The sequence below is a fragment of the Anopheles arabiensis genome, chromosome 3 (assembly GCF_016920715.1).
Source record: "Anopheles arabiensis isolate DONGOLA chromosome 3, AaraD3, whole genome shotgun sequence".
Lineage (NCBI taxonomy): Eukaryota > Metazoa > Arthropoda > Insecta > Diptera > Culicidae > Anopheles > Anopheles arabiensis.
The window spans coordinates 31,002,432-31,026,811 of NC_053518.1; the positions used below are offsets into that span (position 1 = coordinate 31,002,432).

Here is a 24,380-nt window from a genome sequence, read left to right on the forward strand (position 1 = left end):
CGTCAATCATCATAAATCCGAGGAGCGTGACATACCGTCACCCTGACGAATTGTTCACTCCATTAGGGCCTTAGTCCTTAGAAACCAATTGCTGAATGGAATGGTTAAGAAACACCTGTACGGAGACTTACAGTCAATGAGATATGCAACGCCTTTTACACACATTCTACCCCTCTAATTAGTCGCAGTTTAACAAGCATTTAGTGCATGGTGAGTCATGGTGCAACTAACGAGCACACCAAACACATCATCGTACCGCAAAGCACCATCATCCGAATGGCATGTGTCACACGGAATCTATGTCACAAAGAATAATTTACCAGCATGTCATCGAGATGCTGATAGCATTTAATAAGTCCGCTCCGGCAGTGGTGGCTTGATCACTGTGTGTCGGTATTCCCTCCCTTTCCCGCTTACTCACAGACGATGACCAAGTATATCAAGTACGCAAGAGCAATTAGGAATTCAAAACCAGCCGCCAGCGAGACTCCCTAAATGACACAGTATCGTCTGCACTGATCAGTAACCTAACATCTACGCAACGCAGCAATTGGCAAAACTTCTGATGCGCAATAATATATACCTCCAAGCTTGCCGTTCCTGTCCGTGGGGTGTACTGTACGTGATGGGAGTTTCAAAATCCGCACTACACGCATGGTGGTGGACCTCGCAGTCTCCCTTAAATGGGCAGGTCCCCCCAACAGGAACTCCAAATCTGTTGCACGTTGCGTGGCGGCAAAGTAGACAAAACACATTTCCATCCCATCTCACTCCCAAAACGTGCCCACAGAAATGGCGTCACAGATCTCCGATAGGTCCATGCAGATAACCACAATACAACACGTGACCTACGGCAAATTGGCGGCTTTTCGGGAGCGGTCCTCACGGGCTATGTGCCTTCTTGAGGATGGAGATAAAATCGGTTGACTGCATATGGTACCAAAGCGGTGAGACAACAAGCGCCATCGTTTTCGGCAGTGACCGTTGCGACCGGTGAGATTAAACCCTGAACAAGAAGTGAATTCTCCTAATGAGGAACTCCAATGACTTCAGTGTTGTTGTCAATTTGGCATACTGATTCAATATGCATGTCAGTCTGATTGACTACCATATAACGATGACAAATTCAAAGACAAATTCCATTTTCGCAAGGTGTGTTTGGAACCATCATATCAGTGTGTACTTCATAATGGTGACACTTGCAGTTGGTATCTGCTGGACATTACTGGTCAGAGTGTTTCATTGCCACCAACACTTGGTAAACCCATAGATCCAGCTCAAATGACACTTAATCGGTGCCACAAATGATCCCCCAACCTTGAAGAGTCCCATGTCCATCCTCTTGGAAACACTTTCTCCTATCGGCGTAATTCAATTAACTCATTTGTTTGTCGATGACATCCCTGGCCCAAGGCAAGCAAACAAACGCTAACAAATGCTTCCCAGGAACATAAAACGGGAAGAACCTGGCGACGGACATCGATTTTTTCGGACACCCCAAATCACCGTCACTCGGATTGGGTTCCACCATCAGGGCGCAGCAGTAAAGAGTAAAGACGCAATAGCTATTCGGCTCGCCATCTCCAGTTGTGGTGGTTCCAATGTTTCGCATTGGGTCGGAACTGGTATTATGACTCGAAACTTGATGCGTTTAGAACTCTCGTACTTTCTCTCTCTCTCTCCCTCTTTCCCAAATGGCAGTAAACTTCAAGGTTCTTCTTCGCACGGAGTTCGGAGTTCGACTTGTCTGGGGGGAGGGTTTGTTTTTCCGTATCGATTTTCTGGCGCCCCGATGAGTAATTGCAGTCGGCACCGTATACGTATATGTGCCGCCGTGAAGCGGCTTCTTCTTCCACAAGTCGGCCCACAAGATCCAAAACAAAACACATCGGTCGGTCCCTGTTTCGGTGTCGTTTTGTCGTCCGGGTCACAACCGCCGCCATACCGTAACATTTGTGCATTGAGTGGAGGAAGATTTGTGGCCTTTTCATGTTTTACGACTCCCCATCATCATCATCATCATCGCCATCGGAGGGGCATTGATTTCATTTTCGTTTCCCCCACAAAGCCCAAAGAATGTGTTCAGTTCCTCTCGGCGGTCGCGTTGCAGCCAGCAGGAGTGGGTTTTGTTTGACTTCGGCCAACGGCACAGGAATGCCGTTGGACTGGTTCTAATGGTTGAGCTGGCGGAGTGTGATAACAACTACGCAGTAAGACAGCTTTCCCATGTAAAAGGCGACATGATTTACTGGCACTCGACGAGACACGGTGACGAACGCGATCGTACGTTATTCGATTATGAACGATGCAAACGTTCCCCAAAGCTGGCCAGAGCTTAGGTACGCACGTGGAGACTTGAGCGACATTCATTGCAGTAATTTTAACGATCAATATAAAAACAGCTTACAGCCAATGAGCTGGAATTAAACCGACCCGTGTCTAGTGTGCCTAACGAGATGTCAGACAAATTTGACGATATTAAACATCTTCTGAACAAGGCGCCCTGGGCATTGAAATCTTCCAACTGAAACATCGATAAATCAAAGTCAGATCATATTGAATAACATCACAGAGCACGGAGCAGACCTCAAGGGGCTCATTTGGGCTCAACAAGAGCACTACCGTCCAGTTCCATTATCACCAACATGTCCAGACATTTAATTACCTCATCGCTTATGAATATGTAAATCGGATTAATAATTTCTTGCCCCGTCAACCGGACCCGCGTGTTGACTGTGAGACTGTGGCCGGTGTATGTTACTGGTGTAGAATTTCAACCCAGACACACAGGCATTGTGGAAGGAATGTGCAGTTTGCACTTGCGTCGGTGAATAATACCACAAAACCGGAAAATTAAAAGACTCTCCCCAACCAGCCAGCCACCATCTTCCAGCCAGGGCAGCCATCAAATTAAATCCTTCTGAATGGAAATGTATAGAGCCAACGAACGCAAAAAACAACAAACTCATAAATAATAGGACCATCTACTGTATCTCGGCAGACGATTCAGAATTTGGCCTTGATGCCATCTATCTGTCTGTGACTGTCCATCCCTGTGTACCTATGTTTACCATCAACAACCCTTCCTTTCGTGTGTCTGGGAAGATCGCCTGCAAAACAACACAACTTCGGAGAAACTGTTGTGGCGGTTTGGCGATATCCCACACGGCAGAGAAAAAGACAGCCCAACAATTAAGGCCGTTCATTCTACGGTCCAACATTTTCGGAAGTCTCCCTCCTCCAATACACATGCACACACACAAACACACTGCCGGAGGGACAACGGTTGCGCAAATTGGATGCTATCGTTTGCACAAACACCTTGCCCCTTTTCACAGCGGTGGTACGCAAAAGAAGGGTTCTCCTATCGCCCACTTTGCGTGATTATGCTACTGTTACAGGCGCAAGATGAAGGACGGTATGAGCGATATGACCAAGGATCTTGGAAGGCAGCGTAGAATAAACTCCCCGCGGGGTTCGTCGTTTCGCGTACAGACAGGGTGACGCGACTTCCCACTGTGTGCCGTAGCATGTTTGCCCCGGTTTGCCACCGCACACACGCACACGGTGTGGTGGCGGGACAGGGTTGGATTTACATTCCCGAGGCGTTATTTCGGGCGTTTGCGCTAAAGAGGGCAAAATACAAACCTTTTCTTGCGTGAGCAGCAGAAGGCAATATCTTAAGATTACCTCCTGGGCTTTCGGGGTGTATCGACACAAGCAGCAGCAGCAGCAGCAGCTCCTGTTGCTGCACGGTTTTACGTTCACCTTCCATTACAAAATAAATATTCCTCCCTTCGCTTGAAAGCAAAACGGGAAGTAACCTCCGAACCGAACCTTCCTGCAAGGCGGAAAGTGTGCGAATGTGCGGTATCCGCTTAAGGCGCTGAAGAGATTTAATGCATATTTAATCGTTCGTTTGTTTACCAAACGCACCCTTCGCTGCTGTTTATGGATTTGAGGGCGCACGTGCTCGGAGCTCCGGGCTTGGCTGTCTTGGCCTGATCTCGTTCTCTGTTGCTGGACAATCAGCGACACCTTGGCCGACCGACGGTTATCGAAAGTGACAGACTGTCACTTGCTCCATTTCTGTGCCTGCACGCGCAATGTTTACACACGCTCCAGGGAGTCTAGCGGGCGCAAAGGTTTCCTTTTCGTTGCTGGCATTTAGCAGTAAAAGGGCACAAAACAAGCATTGGACAAGGGTAAGTACATGCAGTGCCTAACGGGCATAGGTTCAGACACGGGCTTGCTGAGACAAATCAGCCAAATGGTATGGACATTAATTTAGAATAAAACGAAAAGGTTACGGTGCTCAAGATGCGTTAGTGTGTAAATTTAATTCAAAGCCTCTTCAAAAAACGGCTAACAAAATCAAGTTATTCTTTTTAAAAGAAAGCTCATGAATATGGAATTGCGCGTCAACAGTATTCCAGCCAGATGCAGAGAGCAAGAGAGGTGACACTTTCAATTTTGAAGACATCTCAAACATCTTCTCCAAATGCGTTCCCAAACATTCGAAAGCGTTCCCTCGAAGCCCTTACACAAACGTGGAAAGGCTGCTCGACTCTGCTGGCTGTGGAGTGTTCCCAGGAACTCATCAATATTCCCCATTCAGGACCCCGCCGTCCGATGAAAGGCCCGTCTCCTGGCTGCACGGTGTGTCCTTTTGTCAGACGATTATGCTTGTTAGCAGGTTTCGCAGCGAAAAGGAAAGTATTTGGAGATGTCAAAGCAAAAGGGAATAAAACATATTGCAGCGATAAAAAGGCTGGCAGCAGGGTTTCGGTGGTGGTACAAGTACAAGCACACACTCAACGTAGGGGTGTGGATGATAATCATTTCCAAGCATAAACATGATTATTCATGCTTTGTTCAACTTTTTCCCCTTGCTTTTCAGCTCCCTTTTGACACTTCTATTCGATAAAAAAGCATACAAAGCAAAGAAACAACCATCTTACGAGAAGTAACAAAACAAAACCCGTGTACCCGTGTGTCTTGTGTTGCTCGGAAGGGCCTGAAGGAGTCGTTTTTTTCTTATCTGAACATTGCGACACGGAACACACGAGAAGAAGCTGCTTACTCACACGCCGAATCGAAATGAGCGGTAAAGAGAGTGATCAGCACACACGTTTGTCCACGGCTTTGGGCGTGATTTTTGCGCCGCAAAGGTCGGTCGTACACACGTGGGACAGCTCTTGAGGCCGAGTGAACTCTTCAGCCGAGGGGATGACACTTCAAACAGCAGTTCAATAGCGGCAATAATGACTTTTTTTCATGTGTAAGGAATGTGTAATGACAGATTGGAAGAGCTTTATTTGATATTACATGCGCTTTTCGTACCTTTAACGTGGAAGAATGCATATGTCTATTCAAGTTCCGGAAGGTTTCGAGATGTCAACACCCGATTTGAAGGGTGTTTTTGTGTGAAGAATGATGGTCAATCGATTGTAAAGTAAAATGTGAACAACCGGCACATGGGAATGACATCAAACAATTCAAGTCGTCAAGCTGATAACGTTCCTCGGTCGATGTTGACCGGCAGGTGCATTTTACAGCCCCTCCTTGACTTATCGCTCAGCAAACAAAGCAATAAATCAGGCATGGGAAAAGTAGAAAAAATAATAAAAACTGTCTAATGCACTGTACTATAAAGTAGAAAGATTGTTATTTGAAAGTAAAAAGGTTGTAAAAATGTCCCACAAAATACCCCATAAAACGACATATAGGCCATTAAATTTTGAGTTCTGATTAAAAAGAGATGCTAATAAAAACATATTCCAGACAGAGACTGTCACCGACACTGAGCCAGTTCAGCAACCAAACACAAAAGTGGCAACAAAAGGGTGCACACAGCAAGCAACCAATACAAAAATCAAGCAACAAAACTTTCCGCACGATTATAAACCCCCTTCACAATGCCACTGGCGTCAGCGCCGTTTAAGATAATTCCCCGGATTATTATCGACCTCTGACGGTGGTGCTGGTGGTTCGACCCATTCACCGGTTCCGTTCCGTCGTTCCTGCGATAGTAAACACCACCATTAAGCGTTCGCTTGTTCGATGCACAGAGCAAGCGACAAGAGCGGACGAAAGTAGCTGTAACACACAGCAAAAAAAAAAAACTGTCCACAACACCACCAAGTGAGCGTAAAAATTGGTCCCCCCAACGACTGGGGATGCAGAACTGAACATGGGGCCCACGATAATAAGCATCCTTTTTCCACTCACACAAAAAAAGGTGGCAAAGATTATTTGGACCGATAGAAATCGAAAGTTCATCCGACAGTTGGCAAATCGCGACCCCCGGAGCCGGGCCGGCTACATATCGGAAGGTGGTGCGCGCGGGCAATCGCAATCATTATCGCTTCGTGTAGAGGGAAGGAAAGGAAGCGATGGGTGGCAATCACTTGAAGTGAAGAAAAAGTACCTCCCCCCTCCCAATCCTTGTTGGCGTCTGGTGTCTGGGGCCAACCGTCGCTTGATACAACTTTCCTCTCTATCGTCTCTCGCAAGCTGTCTCGCGGGGACCCGGTGGGGTTTGTGTCTATTACAAGTGAAAAGAAATGAGAAACTTCCCTCCCAGACCCCTCCTTCCCAGTATCTTTGAGAGGGATCGAACGACACCAAAGCGAAGGAAGTTAAGCACAAGCGAGGCGCCAGCAAAACTGGCGAACCAATTTGTTCACTAAAAAATCATCGATTTGCCGATCTTCGATGCGCCCCTTAACATACACACACAGAGGAGGGTTGAAGTGCTTGGGAGGCTCGAAAAGCGTGAAGTTGAGCCCCAAAAGAAAACACTTTCTTCGGGGTCGCTCGCCGGCATTTAACAACGAAAGGAAAAGTGTAAAGGTGGCCGGTGGTGGTGCTGAGCGCACTGGAAAATTGCATCTTGCGTTGAATCATGATGAGAGGGGGTTGAAAATTTGAAAGTTAATCAACTCTGACATTTCAGGCAGCAAACGCTGCGCGTCGAAATAGGCTGATAATTGCATTTCGGGGGAGAGCGCTGCGTTTTACTTTTATCACATTTTTGCTCACCACAAGCACGCCCGCCGACCGGAAACTAAATTGAAACGTAGCAAACAAGGTGAGCTTCAGCGGTGTTGTTTTGGGCAGTTCCCTCTCTTCCGGTGTGTCTCGCCGTTTAGTACGACATAATATAGCCCCACAACAACCTGTCTGCACAGTGCCAATTTCCTCCCAGCCATCCGGCTTTAATTGAATCGGCCAAAAAGCCCAGTCAAATGGAAGACACGATTATGTTCACGCTTAAAACCGATTAACAACTAACGAGAAAAAAAAACTCGACTCAAACATGTCTGACCTGCTCTAGAGAGAAAGAGAAGGACAATAAAACTCCTCCATTAACGTTTAGCACAATTCTTGCTCTGTCGTGCCAGAAATGGAAATGATCCTGCATTCTGGAGAAGCACCAGCACTACACCACAGGATGACATAATTTTTCAATCAGCAAACTGAACTGGGTGGCCGGCAACCTACCCATAGTTGCTCCGTTTTTTTCTTCATTTCTGGCTGGTTCGGCAAAAGGATGACACAGACACAGGCAACATCAAAATGCTTGCGCGTGTGCTTATTCCAACAAAGTTGCGTGGCGTCAAACTGGAAGAGAGAGAGCAACCATGGCATTCCACGGTGGCATTTATAGTGGTGCGCAAAATGATATTTTTCCGAATCCTTGTTCTGTGTGTCATGCACACAACACAACCACGACGACGACGACTACGGAATGTAGTATTGGTTCGTGTGGCGCCGCTAGAAGCGATAAAATTTCGTTAACGCAAGCTCGCATAGCGTAGTCGCCGGGTACTACTAGACACAGCCGCGACAGTAGTCACTGTTAGCAGAAGAAGACGCCAAAGGATATGATAAACCGTGCCAAGCGTACTGCGTGACGAACAAGTCCCGGCATAGAAATGAACTCATCGCAACGATGACGGAACTTCGACTTCGACGAGGGAAAACCCGCGGAGAAAAAAGCGCAAACGTCATTAGACAACTGGACAAATGTTGTGCGCTCGCCCAACAGGCGGGCAGGAAAGAAGCGTCGCTTCCGCAAAAGGGAAAAAGCGTTTTGTTCCGCATCAACTTTGCAAGAAAACTGAGCATTTCAATTCGCGTGGCTTGGTAAACCATTAATTTTGATGACAAATTTGGCGCACGCTGGGCGAGGGATGTCCCCGTTTGCCGTTTTATTACATCATCATCGTCGTCGTCGTGGTGGCCGTTGTGGCGTTTTATCATGATATCGGCCAGACTCGTCCTGAAGGCGGCACAGTCTTCTCTGGGAATCGATAGTGGTTTTTACGCTGACTCTATACTCGATACCAAACACAGAACATTCTGCTAGTATTCTCAACTACACAGCAAGGATGAGCAAGGAAGGCGCAGCGCCATTTTTGAAGGGGCGCCGAAATCATCATTCAGTTTGGACTAGACATCATAACATTTTCATCCTTGCGGCACACATTGGATATTTCCATTTTTTATGTTTTCTTCTTCTTCTTCTTCTTCTTCATCCCTCTCTAACAGGCGTTCATCATCCCCTGCTGTTGCTGCGTTGACTGATCCGGATGAACGGCAAGGGGGATGAACGTAAAATTGATGACACTCCCGACACACGTCGGCTGGTCTGGAAAATCTCTCCCGCCTTTCAGCAAATCCCGAGGGTGTTTGGCATCCCGAGCGATTGCCGAAATGCAAGCCAAAACCAGGAAATTTATGCGAGATGATAGAACGCGGAGGGAGGGTGTTTTTGAGCCAGCACAACGGCATAAAATTGGGTGCGAATGTACGCAGAATGTGCGATAGGGAGCAGCATTGATTTGCATGCACTAATACACATTAGTCCTTGAATTGCATTTGCTCATCGTCTCGTTAGACTTGGATTACCGTCGATTTTTTTTTTCGAATTTAAATTTAAAATGTAATTTCTTTAAACCCAAGCCCATCATCATCATCTTCATCATTCAGCCGCACTTCTAGAAAAGAAACTCCATAATGAGATGAAACTTTTCACGCATCTGCAACATATTACGGTGATCACTTTCATCGGACCCCGCGATGTTATGAAATCGAAGCGGGATGGATTGGGGTAAGCGTTTCACTTTCCAAGTGTGAATTAAACGCATCTTCACACCATTATCGTGGGGGTTCCTGAGGAGGTTTTCTAATGCTCTGCATTGACCAGCCAGTGTGGCTTTCGCGTGCGCGAGAAGAAAGCCATTCCGCGAGTGCAGCTAAGCGCAGCGATTACTTGTACGCGTACGCATCATAATCACCGATTTCCACCTGTTACGAAGGCACGAAAGGCCGCGGTCGGTTGTCCATCATTCCACCAAACTTGTTGTCCATCAGCATGATGTGTCTGTTTGTTGGTGCGCATCTTACTTCATATCGCTTGGCTTACCTACGGGCGAGAAAGAAAAGCGAGAATGTTAGATGAGATGTTGCAATGCATAAATATTTATCTAAATGTTTTCTGAAATTTGTGCTAAAACTCATCCAGCGTGTCTTAATGTACACCAACAGGACGGGGCCTCGGAATGCGGTAGCGAAGCTTCGAGTCGAGGTGTTAGTCGGAGGGTAGAGAGTTAAGAGGGTACGATAAACATACGCTCAAACACCAGCGCAACACACCACAACAAGTGTTTCCAAAACGCATTCTCCGATCTGTCTAGACGCCCAATATAAACAAGCGCAGTCAGCTACAATATGATAATCGGCACGGAGGAACTAGTCTGAAGAGAGGCTAAATCAACAAACAACAACAACAAAACCTGTGCAATAAGAACGTGTGTTAACGTTTTGTTTTGCTTTATTTTAGATGTTAAGAATGTGTTTGCTCAACAGTCTTTTTTCATCCCCTCCCTTCTCATACTGTTTGGGCGCTTAATTGAGTATAATTGATAATTTATGGACATCCCGCATATTTTCCTCCCCCTCTGGATGTTCCAGAAACGTGGCGCTCTTGATGTTGTGTACTGTCAAGTGCATGCAAGCATAGTTATGCTGAAAGAGTGGAGCACCCGCCTTGATTTGCTCGCCAAATCAAGTCAATTCTTGGGTCAGCGGTAGTAGCAGTGGCCGTTGTCCATTGTCCATCCGGCAGAACACTCCCCGCAGAGTGCTGAGGTCTGACCTTTGCTTATTGTTTCAATCGCTCTATTAGCCATCGGCTCCAAAACGGCACCAAATCACGATCAGTCGGCCATTCACCTTACCCTTCCAGAGGTTCTGTTTAGTTTGTGTGTGTAATTCGACCTGTACCTTTAATCCCGTTTTCGCACCACTCGCGCGGGAAAGTCATCTTCGAGGGCAAATGCAAACACTACAGAGTGCAATGGGGTTGTGCCCACATCGACACAATGTTGCGCGTTTATTTTAGTTTTAGATTTCACTATTTTCCTTCACGCTCAATCAAGCTCCCACCATATTGTACCTCCCGGGGCAGGTTGTTTTGTTTGCACTGAAAAACCCTTCAATAATTGGGTTAGTTAGCGTGTCGGATGCGAATGAGATCAGTGGGTTAGGTTAGGAGGCAAAGTTTCTCAAAATTGGAGTTTTTCGTTAGTTTGTATTGATTTGAACAGCGGATGGCAAGGTTCACATACGTTCAGCTCTTCAAGCGTTGAATTCAGCCGCCAAATGTGAAGTGGAAATGTTGTTAGAGGCTTCAAACACTTTAAACTGAAGAAAACGGCAAACTTTATGCTCTTAAAATAAATTATTTATTTCAACACAAATTTGCTCCGCATTCATAATAAAAACTGAGTTTACCGCCAAATTAAACAGACGAAAAAAAAATGCTTTTATGTTCGACCATCAGAATTAATTACTATTAACCATTGGAATAGATTCGTAACAAATCAACAGAGTCGTTAAAAAAAAAACGTTATGTGCACACACACACCTTTTTTTGGGAGAGTTTTTCGTCCACGCAACTGGATCGTAAAAACTTCCGAAACTACCATCAAACGCTGCGGCTCTATGTTTGCTATAAAGCGCACAGAGCCGCACATATCTGTAATGATTCGCTTGCGATCTGCTTGAGAATCGTCTTAATGATATCGCGTCGCTTGCCCCTCTTTCGCGTTAGAATCCTCCTACAGGGTGAGCGAAAAAGAGCATCATGTGTGGCTTGTGGGTATGGCGTTCCGTTCCATTCCGGTCGTAGTTAAGAATTATGTGCCTTGTGCCATGTGAGTGTGTGTATGAGCACACCATTGCATTAGCGCACTAATTTACGCCTTTCAACGCCAAGCTACATATTAAAAGTATGGCAGAAGGCGGCGGCAGTCGGCAGTATAGCCGGGCGTGTTACGTTATCGTTGGCGCCAAATGGAATCATATTTTCCTCACATTTTTTTTTTGCTTTTCTCCACTGCACGCGCGCAACCATTGATTATCTCTTATGGCGCAACAAAGCGGATTTTGTAAGTAAGTTTCATTAGCAGTTAAGAAGTGAGTTTCCATGCGTGCGTGTGTCTGTTGCCAATCGTTTCCGTTCTGTAAGGACGGGATGATCCAAAAAAAAGGAAGGCAATAAGAAACAGGCCGGCGCAGGGGAAACGAATTTTACTCAAACTGTTTTCCCCGGCGTTGTTTTCCCGGAGTTTCGCACTTTATAGCAGCAAAACTGCCGGGGGGAGGCCCATCCACAGATTGAAATTATGATTTGCAAACATCAAACACGCCCATCGTTCGAAGAAAAGGCAACCACCTCACGCCAACAAGGTGGGTTGAAGTATGATTGATTCGTGTCAGTAGAGAATGAAAATAAGAAGCATGCAAGCTTATCGAAAAGCGGAAACAAATTGTAGGCAGCAAACACACTCACCGGACAGTTTAATTGGCTCGTGAAGGTAGGAGCAAGTAGGATGTATGTGTTTAGCTTTTAGCGAAACATAATGGCATGAATTGTAACTGTAAGAAGTATGCAACGTATTCCCTGATTGATGGGCTATTGAATGGAAATAAGGAAATAAACGATACAGCGATACATGTAAGCTTTTGTAAAACAAGACGATGTAAAGTTGTTTTACTATTGTTTAAAACAGGTTAAGGGCCTTCACGTTCTATTATACGTTCGCTCTGTCGATGCTTGCAAATTCCTTGCAACAAGAGTCTGAAAAGATCCGGCTCGAAGGACCATTTCTTTAAAGGAGATATAACATTATAACCACTAGCCTTGAAAAACGTATCTAGGACATGAAAACACAACATAAATATAGCTAGGACACATTGAAATGATTTAAAATATGGTTTAAATCCCGATCCTCTATTTAAAGACCACAACTCATCCGCTACAATCGTATAACTTCGACCGATGCAAGTTTTGTACGCTGGAGACCGATGTTGCGATTTAGTATGCGATTAAAACGAACAACATCCTCAAACGAACAACAACATCAAACACACACTCTCGCTTTTCCTCTCTTGACCGTTTAATTTCATTCCTCGCACAGTAATTGCACTTTCTATTTTTTTCTTTCTCTAATTACTTTTCCACCTGTGCCAAACGACACCCGGGCACAAACAAATAGGCAAAAACTTTCGATTGTTGCCACCTTTCCTCGTCCGTTGCGTTTTGGCTCGGAGATCTTGAAGAGGTGCCTTAGTTCGTGGCCGATTTGTTGCCGTGTTTGTATGTTTGCCATCATCTCCGGACACGATCAATCCGATGATCAGATCCATTTCGCTCAGCGATGGCTGAGGAAAGATGCACCACATAACATTATGCTGCGATTTTCCTTTCATTTTGCCAGCTCTCCCCTCGAGTCTGTCTCTCCGTTCGTTCATCGGTCTCCACCGGTCATCAACTTGGCCGGTAGTTTCTCCTCTTCCAATAAATTTTCACCAGCCACCAATCTACGAGATGCTGACCACGACAACAACAACGACAACGCCGGGGAAAGAGGGCAATTAAACCATAATAATAATGATGATCACGATCATTATCGTCAGCGCCGGACCCGGGCCTGATCACAATCGCGCAAGTGTGTTGATTTTACTCCGGTTGCCCGGTCACCAATTCGACGCGGTCCAAGCGACGCGCACGATGGAAAGCCTTTTTTCTTGGCGTCGTCGCCGTCGTCGTCCCATCTCCGGCGCGCACGAGAAAATGCGTCACGAAGCAAACGAACCGAACATAGCCGCCGTGGACACATTCCCCAATTGCAGCGTGCAGTAGAGATGGAGCGGGAGGAATCTTCATCTTCGTTCCGTCTCGATTCCGTCCGTGTGCTTTCGGATTTCGCTCTCGATCGGATCCGGTCCGGAAAGCTTCCCCGAATGGTCATCCGCGGTAGCAGCCAAACGGCGGTGGAAGAAGGCCAATGCCAAATGGTTTCTCTCAGGTGGTGGAACGCGAAGTGTTTGTTTTCAAATGGTGGCTCGTTGGACCAGAGTCCAGCGGCTTGGGCTGTTTCCTTTCGCTTTTACTACAACACAGGGTTTGGAATTTGATGGATTGATGAGAAAATTCCCGTCCCGGCCCAGTGCCGGTGTTATGTGCGCTGAAGACATTTGTACGCTTTCGCCGTTTGAAAGGCCGAAAATGATGTCAAAGAGTGCACAGGAAATTCAAGTTCAAGCGGTAACTGGCGACCGGTTTGGAAGGGAGAGGAGAGTCTTTTGATTATAGTCGGGGACGAATAGTTCACACTATTGCTTGACGTAAATTAAATAATGATTTAATGAAAGGCTTAGGAATAGCTCGTAATGTTATAGGAGACGTTAAATGATAATATTTAAACTGTTTTCTCTTCCATTGAGGGTTCATGATCGAATGATAAAGTACTAGCTATTACTTAGTAATGGCTAATTTGTGTGCCAACCTCAGGGCGGCTTGATAGTCTATTCGAAAGACGTACCAGCTCGCACAACGCCGGACTATATCGATTCTCAACCGTAGCAGGGAACAATTCAAGCATCTACTTGGTATAATCAAACTTCAGGAATTTTGTAAAAGGGCTGAACTGGACCGCGCGAAATATGCGAAAGAAGAGAAACACAGAATAACATATTAATGCCCACCAACTTTAAATATATCTTTTAATCAATGAACAGCAATGATCCATTATAAAATAAAGAATACTCTTAGAACCACATAAACAGAAAAGAAACTACACTTATGTTCCACATTTAAGGTTTTACCTTAAAGACACGCTGTTCAAATGCCTTTTGCGATGCCAAGAGCCCATGCCTTTTACGATGTACTGACATTTTTACACGATTTCTCACTTTCACCCAGTAGCACCGACAGCTAAGCTAGGCTATTCCGGCTCACGTCCTCCACAACACGACCAGCATAGAACCAGCAGCAACAATAACATAAATGGATGACCGATGGTACGGTCCTGCAAAGGGGAGGAGGGAAAGCACAAATCACACCTTACACCACTAAAGCAAAAACAAGAAACTGGAACACTGGAATCGGTAGAAAAACTGAACCACACTAAGAAACGGGTTAGGACGCGGGATCAAGGTATATCGAGTCCATAATTGTGCGATGATTGATTTTCCAATTCCATTTCGAAGTCGATCCGCGTGTCCGAAAACGTGTGCTGCCCGGGTCCGCAAAGGGGCAGACAGGCGGAAAGAATCCACAGTGCGCAGGCGAAAGGGATTGCAAACGGTAGCGAAAAGCACCGAGCCAGTGGAACATGGCTCACACACGATGCGGATGATATTCGCTGTTGTTGTTTTTTCACGCGCCGATCTCCGTGTCCGATCGGGGGTTTTCCGATAGTGAAAGTAGTGCGCGTGGTGCACTGTTTTTTCGTATATCGGTCAGCGCTTTTTGCATTACATTTGGCGGGAACGAGGAGACGGGGCTAGTTACACCTTCCAATTGTGTTTCAAATGTGTGACCGGCAGAAAGCCAAGAGTGCAGCAAGGAGAAATTGAAAGCGAAGTCGGACAAGAGTTGACCACTTGCGGTCGCTAATGAAAATGATAGTTCTGGCGTGCCGCATGCCAAGAAGGGAAATAAAAAACACGAAAAGGGAAATTACGAGGAATGAAATTAAAAGGAGGAAAAAGGGGGCCATTTCTTGATGCAGAGCATGATACAACGCAATTCGAGCGATTCGATGTGCTTCGTCTGGTGCTGAGTGCATCGAGGTGCATCTCTCACAACATCTGTGTGTGTGTGTGTGTGTCTGTTTCAGACTTTGCGCGTCCGAATGTACTACGCGCGCTCTAGACACACGCAAGCAGCAGCGAAATAGACGGACGGATGTAACCGTCAGCGTGATCGTGTCTATCGGTTGGGATTGAAAGGAATGTGACGAATGCACGCATGTTGTGTGTGCGTTCGCGTCGCTGTCGCCTTCCTTCGGCCCGCCGCATCTAACGTCCAACCAGCATAAAATGCATACAGAGTGCCTCTCGGATGCGCATGAATGCAGACGCATCGCGCGAATGCAGGGCGCTGTCTGTAGTGGTGCTGCACTTATTTGTTTTGCCTTTACGTCCTTTTACACTGTGCTCTTGTCTGTAGCCTATCTATCGGTCGCTGTATCGCTGTATGTCAGTCCAGAGGGTCGAATGGACAATGGAGACGGCTGCTAGCGACCACGGTCCATAATGCAGCATAATTTATGTTTCGCTTTTTTGTGCTGCATTTGTGATGGACATTTTTAGCACTATTTGAGGTGAAATGGACACTCTTTTGAAGGGAAAATGGTTTCATAAAACCTCGGAAAACGTGAAACTAATTTCATGCATTTGGACCCTAACACTAGTACACAAAAGAAATGATAAATTAGAGTTCTTTAGCTCACTTGTGGTCTTAACCGTGGCCAATCAGCAACCTTATCGCTCATTTTAAAATCTCATGCAGCTATTTCACATGCAAATGTAAGGGAAACTCACACACTCCAAAATTAGTCACGGCATTATTCATCTTTTCGTGTTTTTTCTTCAAATTCATCACTTCCAAGGAACAACGGCACTCGCATCCATCCGGCAAGGCTGGCTCATTTCATGAGCAGTGAATTAATTGCTCAATCTGTCACAGAGTTTTGCTTCTCCCGGGCGCGGGCGCGTCCCTTTTGTTGTAATCGTTTTGCACAAACAAATGTTGCTGTGCATTATGTTCCATCATCATGTGTATTCCCATTCACAAAAGACTAACGGCAACATTTGCTGTACGAGTGTGTTTATGTCTTCTTTGCTGCACACCTTCCGCAATTTATACTGCGCTGCATCAGCCCCATGATGAATGACATCTTGAGACGGACGAACCGAAGGCAACACAATCCGCCAACATCTGTGCTGCGGCGCTGATGGTGGTTTTTCTTTTCTTGCTTTGTTTACGGCAGTGTGTTTGTTTGCGGTTTTGCATGCTTCCCGTTTGCCTCGCCGAACGCGAATCAAACCGACAAAACGATGCAAAATGAGGAGCGAAAAACGCGCCACAAAGGCCAACCTGCCAAAGTCCCGAACCGTGCAGCAGTGGCAAGGGGGAAATGCAGGGCATGCAAAAATGCGAAATGGAAGTCCCGGCTGAAGGAGTGGTGGGTTTGTTTTTCCTTCTCTCCCACACCACTGCTGCTGCATAAATATTTACCAATTGTTAAAGCCAAACCAAATTGACGGTCTGATACACACACTTTGCCGTACACGAGCTCCTAGGGGCGGAAAATATCGATGTACAACAGCACCTACCACTACACAACACCAAGGAAAAACGCATTGATCCAGCTGTGACGGTTCACATCGCGCACACCGGCGACGAGGGTGAGTCGGAAAAACACTTGAGACAGGACAGATTGTTATTTCTGGCTAACGACGCAGATTTCAACAGGACGATAAAGAAGTCATCATTGAGCGATTTGCGGACGAGCTGAGCCGGTCTCCTTGAGCAGGTAGGGATCTCAACCCTCATCTGGATGCAAAATCAATGATGCAAAACAACAACAGAGATGTGTGTCGTTCGCTCAAGCAGGGAAGGTCAATGTGTCAATCAACTTTATGATTTGTTTTCCTGTTCCTATTTGTCTAGCAAAACAATACGGTCAAGCTGTCGTAACGTAATAAATAGTAGGACAAAAACTGCAACGACAGCGTCATATATCTATCATTAGCTTCCAACCTTTTTTTTTATCTCCGAATATGCATACATCTAAGCTGATAGGAAAAAAAATCCACAAAATAATGTCAAGAGGCTAAATCAAAGTTAAAAAAAACCGCACACCATCTCCGATCGCGGTTCCGTGTTGAAGGTCTCAATTAGCTAAGGCCCCACAAGAAACCGATAACCGGCGTGGAAGCGGAAATCACCTATTCCAATCCCTTTTTTTGCAATGTTGGCATGCTTGCTTCCCCGAAACAGCATCGAAACGCGACACACGGTGAGGATTCTTCTCTAATTGACCGGTCAACTGCCTTGCGCGTCCCAGGGTCGCCCGAACTACACGGGAAACTACAGTTGTTATTGTGTGGTTGGCCTTCAATTCTCTCCACCCAAGTCTCACGCAAGCCGCTGGACAACGGAAAGCCGGGACTGGCCGGTTCTCCTGGGGCGGTTCTGTGTTTTAACACAATCTGCCGTATTTCGCATCGATTGCGATGCTGCTTGGCAAAAACAAACCTGTTTGGTGGGACCCGCGATGTTAAGAAGATAGCTTTCCAAGTGGTCGTTCGCACAGTTTCCAGCCTCGTGCAACATATATACCTGTACACGGGGGTCATCGACTAACTGGGGGAGGACGTACTGCTATAAAACACACAACACAGCGACGAACCTGTGCTCACTTTCAACTCCTGACCTGATCGCTATCGGTTGCGCGCTATTTTTGTTTATTTGTTTTCTACATTCAACGTTTCTTCGAGTTGGTGAATGTCCTCTGCTCATGTCAAACTCTTTCTTATCTTCTGCTGGGCGAGGGTAGAGCATTGGCGGTAATTGATCACCACACCACATGAGCCTGTACCGTCAGCTGCTGTTTTTTGTTTGTTGCTGCTTTTTGTCGCGGACTGAGTAACCCTGAGCCGCAAAGATATCACACCCCGTCAAGCAAACCGCAAAATGATGAGCGGTTTCGGGAAGTGAGCCGGACGTCGTCTTCTTCGAGTCTGTTGCAGTTCAAAGAACTCCACCAAGGGAATCTACCGACCTGGACAGGACCGGACTGCATTCGCAGCATAAGGATCAATCATTTATCCGACTGACAGCAGGAAACGAACTGGATTGACCATGCGGATATGGTGGATATGAACATATCTTTTGTTGGTTTGTTGATTTTTTTCTTATCCTCAACAGGGTACACTTCCAATTACCTAAACTGGTTTGGGAGATAATGCGCGAATTATTTTCGCTCGTTCAGGAGAAGTTTCACATTCAAGAAGAAACCACACAAACCACTGTCGGCAATAAGGGTGTCTCGCTACATCAAAAAGGTCACCAGAAAGGGATTTCTTAGGCACCTAACGCGATGTAATAAAGCGACGTTATAGCATGCTGCCTGCCACTCACAACCACTGCTGTCTAACAGGCACCGTCGTCTTGGGTAGTGCGACGCTGACGTAATGCGTGAAATTAAAATTAATCCTACCACAATAACCCTGCCATGTGACACACTTCACCGACGTGTGACTGGTGTCCCAAAACGTCCCGAAACTCTCCGCTCTCCGCTTTAGAAAACAGGTTCCCTTTTTACCCTGTGTCGCTCAATGTCGCGTTGTTGTGGCGCTTTCTTGTATGTGTTTTCCAACATATCCAATCCAACCACTCCCTTCTGTCAGCGCTCAGCACAGCAAAATCGTGAAGCTGCCCACGCACGCGTCTTCACGCCGGCTGCGGCGGTGGTCATCTTTCCTTCCCGCGGAGAGGAACCATCTCTGGGGAGAGCGATTCTGTGAGGCTGTGCTATTTTAATTAATCAATTTCATCTCGCCGTCGCGTTTCTTCGTGCTGTAGGTTAAGAAATTGTTCAGCAAACGGGAAGCGCTCACTTGAATGATAATGCGCAGTGGGGCGCTTTAATTGGAGGGAGCATGAAGAGGGTTTAGATAAGAGAACTGCTAAGAGAGTTATCCGGAATGGAGGCATTACATTCAAATTCACTGTTTGAGAACGATATCTTCAATGGTTCTGTAATAGAATACTTGTAACCGATAAACCACAATTCGCAACAGCTTCTCGCTCAATGGGTCAAGTGGTTCAAGAACACACGCACAAGCATCTTGAAGCAGTGCGTAATCTTGAGCGCCGATCGAAGATCTCTTGCCACATTCACACACACACGCAATGCTAACTTGGTGGAATCTTCCCTCATTCAAGTGTGTAGGGGTAGCTCGACCACGCGAACGTAGAATGAATGTTTGTTTTACGATCATCCGAGCATCCGGCGATGGTCAAGAGCGTGCTTGAGCTATTGATGCTCCTCTCCCAACACGAGAAACAGGACGGCAAACAACACATCCTAAGCAAATATTGACCTCTCATGAGGTGTTAAATAATGGTCTGTAAAGTATAATACGACCATTTGCATATTTTATGTAAACGATATTGCAGCAGAATTGATTAAAATTTGACTTTAATGCTAATTTTACTTACAAAATCAAAACCCTGCTAAAAATAGAATATCGCTAACAAGACAACAGCAAAATTTAGAAAATCACTTTTTTTCTATTTCACAGATTGGCGAAATATCGTACAGTGATTTGTCTTGTCGCCCGGCCAGCTGGGCCGGGCCCTGGCAGGCGGACAGGAAATGGGTTATCTTTTTCGGCACCGCCGGCTTTCACCGCCGATCATCGCTATAACTCAATGTAGAGATACAGCGCTCGCGTCGCGACCTACGGGATTGGTGAATAGCAGACGGCAAAGAAGAACAAAACGTCTAAACGCGCGCGAGAGCGCCTACATTTCTTAGACGCTGGTTTGTTTTCTTCTACTCGCGTAGCAAAAAAAAACCCGAAGACCGACCACACGTCGAAGAGGAAACCGAGCGCCACTTGTGGCGCACGTTGGAGTAGAGCAGAGTTAGTTGCGTTAGATTAAAGCAACTCCCTCCCGGCACCGGGAGGAACCGCGAATTCTTTTGAACCAAGCGCGCGGTAGTGGGAATGGTGGAAGGGATCCTCCTTCCGCCGACATTGCACTTTCTTTTGCGGTTCTTTCGCTTATTCGCTTGATCTGTTTAGCCGCCGCTGCGGCCACAACATATAAGCGGGGACCCGCGACCACATGTGGAAACATGAACAAACTCATATTTACACACGCATACAAAGATACAAATAAAAAAAGAAACACTCTCACCCCCCAGGGGAAAAGGAGGTTTCAGAAGAGGTTGGCTTAATTTTTATCTGACCAGGCCCGGCAATCAGCAGCAGGAACAACATTATTTCACTTCTGATTAAGCCTAATGAATTAATATTTACGTTCGCATGCGCATGTGGTGTGTGGCCGCGCGACCTACCAACTCTCGCTCCCCTGTTTCTGGGGGGGTGCGTCCCTCCAACCACCCCATATGGCTCGGTGGGGTTTATGTAAACGCATACAACATGGATGCTTGGGTACGGTGGCATGTGCTGTGCGCGGGGTGAATGCCTTACTACGAGGGTGCGGTCATGGCACTCGAGTACGATTGAAACGTTGCTGGCTGTGTACGGTACCGGGGAAATGTTTCAGCTAAGGCAAACAAATAAGCTCGATGATCGATTGCCATTCGACGAGACTGTGTATGCATGGGTGAAACGAAAAAAAGTTGAATGCGTTTGGTTTTGTAAGTTACGTTTTACGGGTTCATAATTCGTTTTTGATATAAGTTATGTTTTGTTGTTGTAGGGAGACGTGTTTTTATGTGGATACGGCATCAGGAAGTTTAGTTACACATACAAAAAAAAGGAATTTAAAACTGCTCGAAAATTTAAATTGCTCGAAAAGTGCTCGATTTTTTAACTCCAAAGGTTATGGCCCTTACAAAAATGAACATCTAAATCATTGCAAACTGAACACAGAAATCTAGCATATCTTTGCACATCGGGCACCAACGCAATCCAAATCCATGTTGGCGTGTCCAACCAACCGAAAGTGACAGCCGAACAAAGTGAAAGAGGAAGTATTCGCAGCACAACTGGTACGCATATTACATGACGCCGCCCCATGTCGCGCCCGGGCTGGTCGACTGGCTTCCCGTTTCACAGCCATCCCTTCTTTGCTTGTACCGTGTATGCTCCTTCCCCTTTCACGCTATGCCCACGCGCAATTTGACAAACATTCGATTACGCGACGCCTTCCTTTCCCAATTCCCTGCAAAAAAGGGCAAAGAGAGCGCGTCGTGTATGTTTGCGGAAAAAAAATCTGCCAAGCTATCCTGTCGATACATTTCAAACTACTTCCATGTTGTTCGACCAAGCAAGCAAGCAAAAAAAACCGACCAACCGACAACGATTTTACGAATGCGTTTCTTTCTTCGCTACCGACTGCACACGCAGCATGCAAACCGCCGACAGTCAGTCGCGCGCGCGCTCGTACATTACACTTCATTGATGGCTTTGCAACATGGCATGATCGGTCGGGGGCGAACGACGACGAATGTTTCCGCACCCGGTGCAAGAGAGAAAGACTTCCGCTCCGGCTGGGCACAGGGGGCTGGGCGCGGAAAAGGATGGAGCGTTCAGTAGTTTTTACGACCCCAGCAGTACGGCGTTTGTACGAAAATCGCCGAACAAAGTATTTTTCCGACGTAATCGAGAAATCATGCAACCGGAGAGCTCTGGCCGGCCGTGCCGGCTGTGACCGGGCCGCTCCTCCGAGCGGGTCTTCTGTTACAGGGTGGTCGACGGGTCGGCCGGCCGTCGTAAATCCGCGCCCCATTACGTCATAAATAGATCGTTGGCGGTCTGACTTTCGGGGCGTTAGGGGTGATTCGATTCCGTCCAGCAGAATGTTTTGGCCAAACAGGAAGGGCTTTGTGTATATTTGATCGTTCGCGTTGTATCGTTCCTGCTGCTGCTGCTTCCGATTACATCAATTGCCCGCGAATGCAATCGTTGTTGGGCGTTAAGCTGCTGCTCACTGGTTCCTGTTCCCTGCGGACGTAAGCATTTGTGGTCGCGCCCCTTGATTAGCCCTTGGGGTGATGAAGCGATCTTATCTTAATCGTTTAGAGATCGTCAAAGCTTGGGGCTAGAAAGCTTAAACGTTTCCGAACTTAAACAAAACATACAAACATGATAAAAGCGCACAAGTATGGCTCGGTGACCAATCGATCAAGTGCCAAAAGCCGGGAGGAAACAAGTGGTCTATCGCCGCATCGGGCAGCACCATAATAAAACCCTTCGGCTGCCCCTTCCGGCTGATGATTGATAAGGAAATAGAAAGAGAGAGAGAGAGGCCGAAGATAATCATGATACCGTTAATAGGCTAGCCGCTATTTCTTGTTCGCTTTTCTATCCGTAACCACCTCCTCCTTCAGTGTGCCACACACTTGCGAGCAATCGGTAGCGGGAATTTGGTGAACCGATTTATCTGCAAAATATGATCAGCTGGTGCACAAAAGGCAGCACCAAAACGATAAACAAGAGCACACACAGAACACATCACCGCGCATCGCGCATTTATTGGCCAAAAGCGCGCGCCGCTACGACGGTTTCACGTTGATCAAGATCGCGATCGCAGCAACAAAGCGAGAATTGTGCTCGTGAAAAGCCGTATTTTCCAGCAAGAAAAAGCCTATCTATTTGAAAACCGATTTACTGTTAAAGTCGATCTCGTTTTGGTTGGTATATTGGTGCTGTTTTTTGTTCCTCACTTCTCTCAGCTCTGTGTGGAAGAATAAGTGTTGAGAAGGAAAAAAAAACATAATTCATCGCAACAAGTGTATCCGATAAAATAAGGTGTGTGTCTAAAACAATAAACGCTGCAACGGTAAATACAAATAAGCCAAAACAATCTCCGCTGGTAAATTGAGCAATTTTCAACCCTTCTGTTGTGTGTGTGTATGTATTGTAAGATGAGGTGTGGAGATTTTTTTGTTTCTTAAATTACATCTAATTATGAAAATCTGTAGGTAATTGTTTGGTTTACACCTTTAGCGTTGCAATGAAAAAACAAGATCTCGTTGCTTTAAACTTTGCAAGAACGAAAACAAGAACTGGTTTGTTATGCTCTGTTGTCTGATTTTAGGCTTATATTGGAGTATTTAGTAGTGAACAGAGAAGTTACCCGGTGGTCTATACGTTACACGGGCCAGCTCGCGCAAGACCGAAAGGATTCATTTCTCATCTGGGCGGAGCGACACTCCGGTGAAATAAGGTTTTTTAGGAACAATGATCGTTGTCAAATGCTTCACAGTATACTCACATTCCAAAGAACTAATAGGCAATAAAGTCTCAAATGGCTTACCTGAAATTAAGAAGAAAACCAAAATGTATTAGCACACAAGTATAACAAATATATAGTATAACAAACTAACAAACAACATTATTAACCACATCCACAAACAGAACGGAACGCAATTCTCCCTAAAAGCATTCCAGGGCGCGCCTTAAACCCATAAAACCGTATCGCGGCTCTATTCGCATCTTATTTTGGCAGCTCGTAAAACCGCGGTAGCTTCCTAATGCATGGCGCGTTCGCCGTAATGCCACTGTGCACCGCAGCCACTGGAAGCGCATGTTGTTTATGATTCATTTTTCGTCAAGTCCCGTAAGTGCACGTAGGTAACGCGCCAACGTCAGACCATTCAGACACACAGACACAGAGGGTGGTGTGTGGTTGAATAAGCGGAGAAAGTAATACACCCCCAGAGCACCGGTACACCGTAGCGGCTGGGTACAATTACTTCAGCTGCGACGTGCAAAACTTGTACAACGAAGACGGTACAAAAAACGACACAAAACGAATCCTGCTGTTGCCGCCAACCCTCCCACCCATCGCTGCAACCAAATAGTGGTGGAGTAGGTTTCTTCCGTAGCGAAAAAACAGCGACGCCTCCACAAACGCCGACCTATTTCTGAGGAGCGGGCCGTGAGCGAAAGTATGTAATATGTGGGGTGGGGCGGTGTTGTGCCCGGGTAGAGCTTGAACTGCCCGCGGCCCGATCGCGCACCGTACACTCTGTGTTCTGGCAACGGCAAATTAAATCTGGAACAAAACGGACCGAGCACACATACATGCGGTGGTGGATGAGCTACCGCGTGTGTTCCAGTGTGTTTGCTGGAACACTTTCACGGGCCCTTGCCTTTACACGTTAAGAATTTACAATGACTTGGGTGTACTTTCTTGCGAACGTGCAGATGTTTTGGAGCGGATGGGTTGCGCTGTTTGCTAAGGCAGGGCATGTAGATTTATAAGTTAATTTAATTCAAATGTGCTAAATTGCACCAACCACAGCGTT

General features: G+C 46.3%; 1 protein-coding gene across 2 annotated transcripts in view; it reads right to left on the minus strand.

The window, feature by feature from the left end:
• LOC120899580 (GTPase-activating protein CdGAPr) overlaps positions 1-24,380 on the minus strand; it is a 78,629-nt gene that overhangs the window by 15,364 nt on the left and 38,885 nt on the right. Inside the window, exon 1 of one of the 2 annotated variants that reach the window (XM_040305582.1) lies at positions 9,306-9,392. The exons of the other annotated variant lie outside the window; for it this stretch is intronic. The gene's annotated coding sequence lies outside the window, so the exon portion shown is untranslated. Of the gene's footprint in view, positions 1-9,305; positions 9,393-24,380 lie in introns of those variants that run through there. 2 annotated transcript variants of the gene reach the window in all.